Raw genomic sequence first — 10,372 nt, forward strand, 5'->3', positions numbered from 1 at the left:
CATCCACCACACTCAACAAACATATGGGTAAGTGTTTTTCTTAGTAAATAATGTTGTTTTTTGTTGTATTGTATGGATCTGAACGTAATTAGTTGTAATTTGTGGTTTTTGTGTCCTTGAAATCGAGGTAGAGTTTGTTAAGAGCAGTCTGTATTTTTCTGAGTTTTTTATTTTTTGTGATTTTATGCGACTTTGTGCGATATTGTTTGCGATTTCATGAGCAATCCAAGGTTAGGGATGAAACGATTTATTTTGGCGACTTTGTACGATTTGAATGCGATTATGTGTGCGATTGTAATATTTGGCGATTGATGTGCGATCTTTGTGCATTGTTATGCGATTTTGTTGACTATGTGATATTGTGCGACGTTATGCGATGGCTTTCCATTTCTGTGCGATTATTGTGCGACATCATAACTGGTTTATATTATGTTAGCTTAAGGCGATATTGTGCGATATTGTGCGATTTACTGTGCGATATAGTATGCTGATTTTGAAATGTAAGTTTGTTTGTATTTCTTTGGGACAGATTCATCTGTATTTGTGCTTGTACTGTATGATGGCGTTTGGACTTTGGAGGGTTTCAACTGGGTATTTGATTCCTCAAAAAGTAAGACATTGATATTGGGCGTTGACTGTACACCGAAAAAGTTGCGTGAAGTTTTGCATGAGGAGTTGGAGGTGGATCCCTTGGTGTATGAATTGAAGTTAGAAGTTCTTTACATGTACATGAAAGGCACTAAGTTTCCACCTGAGGTTTTAGTGAAAGATAGTCAACTACGAGTGTTCTTGAGCATGAAGGCAAAAATGAGTGTGGACAACTTGTTGCCACTATTTGTGACTAAAGTGAAGAAGAATTTGGCGATTTCACTGGTAACATGCCTAATATACTAACTGTCTACTTTTTACGATTTCTAAGCGATGTATGTGCGACATTTTTAGCGAGCTAAGCAAGTTATTATTTCAACTTTGATAATATTTGCGATTTGTATGCGATATATGTGCGACAATTGATCAATTTCACATTTCACAGTATAATATAATACAATTGTAAAAGTTTATCATCATTAAGTCTACACATTTCACAGTATAATATAATATAATACAAGGCATAACATTACATAAAACTACCATGTCAAGTTCTAGTAAAATAAGTCTACACACCACCTATGTCTAAAGGTGAGCATGTTATCATCATTAACTAGCTCTAACGATCGCTCCAGCATGCAGTGCTCAATGTACTCCTTGGCAAACACTCCACCATCGCCACTACAAATTAAAAAATTAGTAAATATTAGCAACAATTAAGTTAAGTAATTCATAATGGAATGCAAAATTAAATAAATTACTTAAATTAAAAAAAAAAAAAAAGGAGAGATTTACCTGGTCTCCGTTTGTGGTGCAACCTCAGAGGTAGCTCGTCTATAATGTAGGGGTAGGAGCTGAGACATCACCAAAATCGCCAAAAATTGCATGAACATCGCATAATATTACAGAGAACACATTGTTCAGAGTAAATCGCACAAAAATGGCCAAAAATTGCATGAACATCGCATAATATAACAGAGAACCCATTATTCAGAGTAAATCGCACAAAAATCGCATGAACATCGCATAATATAACAGAGAACCCATTGTTCAGAGTAAATCGCACAAAAATCGCCAAAAATTGCATAAACATCGCATAATATAACAGAAACTATCTAAGCTAGCAAAAATCGCACAAAATCGCATAACATCGCTCAAAATCCCTAACAAAAACTTGAATTCAATATTAAATCGCATTAAAGTCGCATAAAATCGCACAAAACACCAAAATCCAGAAAAACCAATTCCCCCTAGCCTACATTCATCCCCAAACACAAAAACTAGCAATTCGAAACTTTCATAAACTACATATTTCAGTTATATCACAGATTCACAATTTAAAGGATAAATTGCAAAAAAAAATTAAAGGAAGCCCATACCTGGTTCGTCGACGGTGCCGAGGACGATGATGAACGGATGGAGTGGCTCGTGGATCGACTGGGATCGAGTGGCTCTCGTGGGTCGACTGGGATGGAGTGGGTCTCATGGGGTTCAAGTCTCGTGGGTCGTCACTGTTCGTGTGGGGTCGAATGGGTTCGTCTGGGTCGACTGGGTTGGTGGGTCGACTGCGTGTGGTGGTTCGAATGGTGTGGTGGTTCGAATGGTGCGGTGGTGAGAATGAGGGTTAGGTTCGAAAGGGGGAACGGTGGTGAGCTTGAAACCGAGAAAGGAAGAGAGAGAGGAGAGAGAGGGAAGTTAGAGAGATTGGGGGGAATTGAAATGAGGGGGGTATTTTTGGAACAAAATTGAAAGTTAAGAATAATTATCAAATGTATATTTTCTGTGTATAAAATAACACCATGTGCATTTTTTAAGCATAAAATGTCAAATTTCCCTTTATAATAATATAAAAGAATATATATAAAAAAAAAAAAAAAGTAAATTTAAGTGGATATAAAAATAGGATGACCTGTTTAGGAAATACGGGCTAGCACGAGCAAAGCACGATACAAAAATATTAAGTCTACGGGTCGTACTAAGTTTACCCTTTAAAAATATTAGCACGACACAGCCCATTTTTTAAAAAGCATAAATAAATACAAACTGGACCAGAACAACACGCTTACAATAGTATGGTGAACTCTAATTTTGTTATGAAAAGGGTAATAATGCGGTATACTTTCATTAAATTATAACCGTAAATATTTTTAGTAAAGTACATCACATTTAATTTTGTAGTTAAAATTTCCTTTATTGTATTTGTGAACCATCCCTCTTTATTGATTAGTACTGTTTTATTAAGTATGAACAGAAATGAGAAAATAATTAAATATGTGCATTGATTATAAAGAAAAATGTTATTGGGTATTAGTGGTGTTGAGCACTTTCCATAGGTAGTGCTATACGATTGGTTAGCGATATTTCCTAAAAATTATTTTCTTAAGTTTCAAGAGACCCGCTACTTAATTACACCAATAATAGTATAATACGAAGAAAAATGGTAAACACCAATAATATTTTTTTTAAGAGAGAAAGGTGCATGAGCTTTTACTATACCGTACAAATAATAACAAGTAGATATAAAATAAAAAGTGTAAATAGTAGCATAAGTACCTAAAGTTTTAAGTTTGTAAGTGGCATAATCTCAATGTTTATTTTTAGCGGCATAAGTACTCAATGTTTGTAAAACTGTAAATTTTTTCTAATTTTGTCAGTACAAACTCTATTATTTTTTTTAAACAGACCACATATAAGGTCCATATTCTTGATCATTGGGTCTAGACATAAACATGTGGTATCAGTTACTTCTAAATGTTCATTTAATATATTCAAAACAGAGTCTGTACTGACAAAATTGGAAGAAAATTACAGTTTTACAAACATTGAATACTTATGCCGCTAAAAATAAACATTGAGTTTATGCCGTTTACAAACTTAAAACTTTGAATACTTATGCCGCTATTTATCCTAATAAAAATAAATAACAAGAAATCAGTATTACTATATAAAATCACATTATCATATTCAAAGGCTAGAATCTGCAAAGGGTAGAGAAGAAAGAAAGAAATGACAAAAGACTGAAAACATAAATAAAAGAAGTAAAAATCAAAACTTTATGATATTGAAATCTCTCTCTTAGCTAAGAAAACATATACAACACTTTGATTCAGCCCAAACATGAAAAAGCTTAGAAAATAAATGTCAAGAATAGAAAGAAGAAGAAAATTAATAAGCATGAAAGTATATATATAAATATTAATATATATATATATATAGTATACTAAAACAGAGTAAAGATTTCACGTGCATACAAAAATGAAAGCAAGAAAGTCCGAAATTGCAGTAAAATTCAATAAATTGATAGGACACTTTCCAATCCAAAGGGACAACACTGAGAAGAGTCTTCCGTCATTCATGCCTAAGATTTATTTTTTTTGTCTTTGCTTATATGTTTTTTCTTTTATTAATTTATTTCACTATTAAATAGCTATATAAATTACAACATTATTTATTGTTACTACTCTTTTTAGTTGAATATTATTTATTACTACTCACTCTTGAAAGTTGAAACTCTAGGAGGACTATGAGATGAGAGTGACACCCCCTCTTAAATCTTAAATTAGCCCCCTAGTATACTATCTAGTCTACATATAGTTTGTTAATACATTTAATATTAAAATGAGCATTGTTATTGAGCACTAATAGTACCTAACCCTTTCTAGAAGTATCGTTTTATGATTGGCTAGTAGTATTACCTAAAAATTATTAATAACAATATTAACATGTAAAAAAGTGTTAGACACCATTGTTACTTTTTAACATTTCTCTATTAAAATCTATTTATAACAAATGGAGTACCTCATACTTTTACTAATACAATATTTTTATATTTGTTTCACGTGGGACATTATAATCCAATAATATTGCACAAACATTATGAACTATTTATTAGCAGAGCTAGCTTAGACCGAAAAACATTAGACCTACACTTAGGGCTTACTAAGCATAATTAATTTTTTTTTCTTTTACAAATTATAAGAAATTACACTTAATATAAGATTTTAAAAACTTTTTACTTAAATATAGCAGATTTATCATTGCCTAATTTTTATGAAATTTTTTTGAGCTTTTTTTATTGGGCATAGATTTGCTATATTATTGTAAATATCTTTCTAAATCTCATATTTAAAGTTTTAAAACTCTTTTTTCTTTTGTTTGAAGCATAAACTAGAGAAGGTAAATGTATCGTATTCTAAAAACCGGTTTTGATTGTATAAAAGTAAAATTTATGTATAAGTTCTTAAATTTTTTATGATATTATCAAGAAACTGATTTTAATTATACAGAAGTAAAATTTATATATGGATTTTCAGTTTTTTATAGCATTCTTTCTCATCTATGATATTTATCTCAAATTTTTAAGTTTTTTTTTTAAAAAAAATAAAATGTCATATTTAGTGCAATTAAGTTTATATATCATATGTATTTTTTTTAATAAAAAACTAACAATATTTTCTTGAAAAACTCTATAGTATATCCCCTAAATGAGTTTTTTGGTAGACACTTCTATATATTTTGGCATTTAAGAGTATTCTGTAGTCTAATTTCTTTTGATTTTTTTTTTTTGAATTTTTACACTTTATAACAATTTTTTATTACATTTTTATAAAAATTCACATAGCAACCAACGAATCAACCTTAATCGTAACCAAAATTCATATATCAACCCACATAGAAATCACCGTAGCAACCCAAACCGTAAATTTGAACAAAAAATATTACAAAATAGTATATGGAGTAATTACTCTTTATTTTTTATTATCACGTATATTATAATAATTTAAGATTACTTGTAAATTTTTTAAAAAATTTAAATAATTTATAATACTGAAAATAAAATTCAAACAAATACTTATCATAAATATAAAAATTATAGGGACACGATTTTGTCCCGTGATATACTTTCACGGAATGTATTCTGTGGTATATTAGATGAGTCTCAGGGTACGTTACCATTTTTTAACCCTAATTACCCCTAAATCAACTCCAGCTCTCAAATCAAATAACTCTCCCATCTAACGGCTGCCGTACATCACTAAATATATTCCGTGAAAGTACATCACGAGACAAAATCGTGTTCCAAAAATTATAATAGTGTGCAACAATATATTTTAATCTTAATTTTGAAAACTATTTGATAATTTTGAAAAATTTAGGACCCTAAATAACTACAACCAACAATAAAAAAGAAAAAAAAAATTGAAGTAAAAAAACTTATTAAATGTGACCTCATGGTGGTGATATTAGACACACTATTGGTGGTAAAACCCTATAAGCCAATTTGAGCCAAACCTAATGGACCCCATCAATCACCCGCAATCTTAAATCGCATTGTCACCTCAGCCAACACTAAAAAGACAAATTGAAAAGATAACACTAAGATGATTGATGAAGAAGAAGATGATGATGATCATGATATTGATATTGATGTTAAAACAACATGGATGGTTTAGCCTAAATGGGCAGAGTAATTTCTTAACACAAACATACAACTTGGAAAATGAACTTGACAATTCAAAAAATAAACATGTGATGGTACATTACATACATACATACAACACCATATATTTCTTTTAGCCCCACATTTTCTCGAGAAAGCAAAATAAAATTGTATTATGTATCCCTTTCTATTGTGTATATTTATATATAAATAGTAAAAGGCTGACAGTAATTTGAATCCATGATAAAACAGTGTTTTTGATGCATTGAAGTCTCTGCAGATGTTGGAGAGACATTAAAAAAAATGAAAAAATGTTTTTTTTTTTAATTTTTTTAATAAAATTATATTTATTTATTTACTCACCAACCAACCAACCCTGCTGAGCTGAATGAGATGTGACTTTGTGACAAAATGGGCAACGTTCGTCTTCTTCGTTCTTTCACATGAGATTGAAGTTTTTTTTGTTGTTGTTGGCTTGGGAATAGAGAAAAAAAAAAGCACAAAATACAAAAATTAAATACACAAAAAAAAAATGATAATAATGTATCATTAGATAGAAATTAACAAGGACCATCCCTTTAAGGTTGAAAAGAACTCTTCATAACCCAATTCTATATAAAACAAATAAATAATAAAATAAAAATGGTAAAAGATAATGATGATTATGATGATGAGTTATTAATTTCTTTGAGTAAATATAACAAAAAGAAGATAAATAAACATTATCATAAAAATACCCAAAAAAAAAAAATTAAAGAAGAAGAAGAAGATTGAGCCTTCCCGCCAATATCACCCCCATAGAAAATCACCATCATCATCAAAATCCATAGAAGAAGAAGAAATTGAGTAAGAGAAGAACTTGATTCAAGAATTGGAGCTTGAAAATGGTTGACTTGCTTCTTCTACTAATACATTTAGACCAATAATATTCCTCCTCATTTAGAATAGACCCCATTATTAATACAACTTTTTTCTTCAAGAAAGAAGAAAATTCATAGCTTTTTTCTTCATTGAAAATCCAAATGGGGAATGAAGCCATAGCCCCCACCACCACCATGTTTCCCACCTCCTCAACCATCCACCTATGGTGTCAAAACACAATGTCGTTTCAGTCAACAATAACAACAACAACAAAATTTACATAAAATTAGATTAAACAAAAAGATGGGCTTTTTCTTTTTCTATGGACAAGAAATAAAGATGGGTTCTTGTCTATCTTCAAAAAAAAAAAAATAAAGAAGATAACATCATTGGTGGGAGCATAAACAAAGATAGGAAAAGAAAAACATAAGAAGGATTTGATTTTAAAGAAAGTAATAATAATAACAAGTAGTTGTTGTGTGTACGTTTCTTGCTTTCACTTTCTTCCCTTCTTTGATTTTTTTGCCTTGTTGTTCGTATAAAAGGGTAGAAAAAAAAATAGGCTTAACAAAAGTGGTTTGGAGTGTGTTGTTCGAGACTCTTTTTTATCTCTCTATCTATATCTATAACTATAAATATATGAGTATTAGTATGCCTGTCAATCTCAACATAATGAGGCCAAATAAATGTTGAGAAAGAAAGAAGTGGAATTTATTTTTGTGTTCGTACAAACAAACTTCACAATTAACAATATTTTTTCTTTTTAATTTCATTTTTTTGGTGTTTTATTAAGGCCCCCCTTAACTCACTTTTTTACTTGCTTACCCTAAAAGCTCAGATTAGCTAGATTTGCGCAAGCAATCTCTGTCTTTTTTTCTTTTCCATATATACCCTTTATTAAGCTTTACAATACCAATTACACCCCTCTCTTAAAAAGTTTGTTTAAAACCAAAGAATGACATAACATAACCCTTTTTAGTCTAATCAAATACACTTTTTTTTTTTATAAATGGAAATTGTTTTCTATTTTTTTTCTCTCTTTCTTTTTTGTTGTGCCCTGACTATAAAACCTGACCAAACAAGCACCATAGCCGAGGCCCCAAAAAAACAACTTTGTTATATATCGAGATGACCACCAAAACCCTATACACAACAGTTGTTCAATGCCTAAATAAACATTCTTTTATGGATTCTAGGGTAGTGTTTCTCATGGTTTAAAGAGCTTTATAATACTATTATTATTAACCCCAAAACAAATCCAAAATACCCTCTTGGTTCAAGAAGAAAAAAAAAAGGATTTTGAGGTTGACCCATTTTGCCCTTTGGCCATAAAATTCCACTGCTGAGCTAAAAGAGAATTCTCCACTCTCTCCCCCACCTTTGTGGGGCTTGAGTGGTCCACTTTTCACTTTCGAATACACAAGGGTATTTTAGTCATTTTCATTGCAGATGGATAAAAGTTCCCCGGGTTTTACGTATCATGATAGCAGAAAGTTTCTTAGGTATGAATTTTTTTTTCAACAGGGGTATAAATGTCCAAATGGCAAAAACTCACAAGTGGGACACGTGTACGGCCAAGAAAGTAGGATGCAAAATTTGGGAAAGTGAGCAAAGGTGTAGGTGATTTGAAGCTCTCTCACTCTCTAACAAAAATCCAGTTTCGAATAGAGAACAGCATGAGACAGAATAGTCATTGAAGGAAAAAGTTTTAAGAGATAGCAGAAAAATGCAATGAAAAAGTTGGGTAGCTCTTAAACCAAGATGAGATAAATAATCAAACGATCCAGATTCAAAGTTGGGATTTTTATTATCATCATTATTTACTGATCAAAAGAATGAAAAGGGGTCTGAATTTTGAGATATTGTAAGAGATCTCTCTAATGAGTTATTATGTCCATAGTACAACTATAATACACAAACCAAAAAAAAAAAAAAAACTTGAAAGGTTTCTGATTTATGGCAAAAAAGAAAAGTTTTATGAATGAAAGGCTGTGAACACTAAATTGGAAATGTTTCAGTTCTGATCACACATACACAAACAAGGATTATAAAGTTGGTAACTTGTTATGATGATTTGGATACCCAAATGATTATATATATAAATAATAAAAAAAATTACTACTTTTTTTTTTGTTATTTGTTAACATATAGAAAGAGTGTTAATATTGAAAAAAGAATGAGAGAGTGTGTGTACCTTGTAATTTTGCAGAGGAAAGAAGATGATAACCAAAAAAAGAACCCAAAGTAGAAGTAGTGACTTTTACAAACTACATTTTCTGAAGAACAAGTTTTATGTATTATTTTGTGTCTCTCTTGAGGAAAAAAATAATAAGGTTTAGAAGAGAAAAAGAAAGGAGTCTCTCAAGGCTAAAGAGTGTAGAATAAAATAGTTGAGCAAATTATATATAAAGTGTTATTAGCCCGACAACTATGTAAAATATAATAAATTAATAATTTATTTAATTTTTTTTTTTTTTTTTTTTTTTGCAATTTTGGAAAGAAAAAGTAGAAAAGAGGGTGTTCTAGCTAGCTTCTCTTTTCACAGTCACAAATCCAGACTTCTGAGAAAAGCTCATTATAAAAGCTTTTTCAAATTTTTATTTTTTTTTTTGGGTCCAAAGATAATTAAATCATAAAGTGAAAGTAAATTGTGTATATATATTTTTTTTTTAATGACAAGGAAGGTGACATACTGTGGCCCTATCTGATTTTCTTTTCTCTAGATAGTTTTAACCAAAATCTTGATTGAATAAAAAACCAACAGACCCTTTTATTTGCATAAATTACCAAAATTGCCACTTGGTTCAGATAAGAAGTTCAGATGGTAATCCTGTGTTAAGCTGCAGTGAAGTTTTGATCAGTGTCATGCTTTAGTCTATTTGTATCTTTTGATCACAAATCTCAATCCTAATTTCACATAGTGCTGTAAATAGGGGTCCAATTTTTTAATATATAGCCCAAAACCATTTTAAAAGAATGAGCATAACTAGCCACGAGAAATATAAGTTTGGGCACGACACGGCATACAGATTAAGTCCGCGCTTAATTTAAAAGCCTAAATAAAAAAAATATTTTTTAAAAAATATACATATTTTATTAATAATTTTTAAAAATAATATTTATCTTTATAGTAAAGACCCAAAAATATTTTTTTACTTATAACCTATTTCAACTCAGGGTCGGCCATGACGGCACAATGTTAGAAATTGACACAACACGATACTAAAAATATATTTTTAAGCACGACAAAGCACGAAAGGCATGACACTTAACACGAATAAACTAGCTCAAAAAACATAACAAGCAACAAGCTCAAAAAACACGACACGACATATTAGAAAACCCTAAAATTTATTGTAAATAATAATATATATTTATTCATCAATTATAAATAAATTAAAATAATAATAAAACTTAAATATAATACTGAATATTTTGATTGTTTAATTAAAACTATTAAAATGTGTTCCTAAAATTATATAT

At 30.1% G+C, this 10,372-nt stretch overlaps 2 long non-coding RNA genes across 2 annotated transcripts; both read right to left on the reverse strand.

Moving 5' to 3' along the window:
- Positions 1-616: 616 nt before the first annotated feature.
- On the reverse strand, positions 617-2,416 carry LOC133038743 (uncharacterized). Its single transcript, XR_009688260.1, has 3 exons — positions 1,968-2,416; positions 1,384-1,442; positions 617-1,269 (listed from the first exon to the last, which is right to left on the reverse strand). It is a non-coding gene; the product is annotated as an uncharacterized LOC133038743 (long non-coding RNA).
- Positions 2,417-6,558: 4,142 nt separating this feature from the next.
- On the reverse strand, positions 6,559-9,503 carry LOC115724647 (uncharacterized). Its single transcript, XR_004013242.2, has 2 exons — positions 9,084-9,503; positions 6,559-7,110 (listed from the first exon to the last, which is right to left on the reverse strand). It is a non-coding gene; the product is annotated as an uncharacterized LOC115724647 (long non-coding RNA).
- Positions 9,504-10,372: the final 869 nt, after the last annotated feature.

This window comes from Cannabis sativa, chromosome 6 (assembly GCF_029168945.1).
Source record: "Cannabis sativa cultivar Pink pepper isolate KNU-18-1 chromosome 6, ASM2916894v1, whole genome shotgun sequence".
Lineage (NCBI taxonomy): Eukaryota > Viridiplantae > Streptophyta > Magnoliopsida > Rosales > Cannabaceae > Cannabis > Cannabis sativa.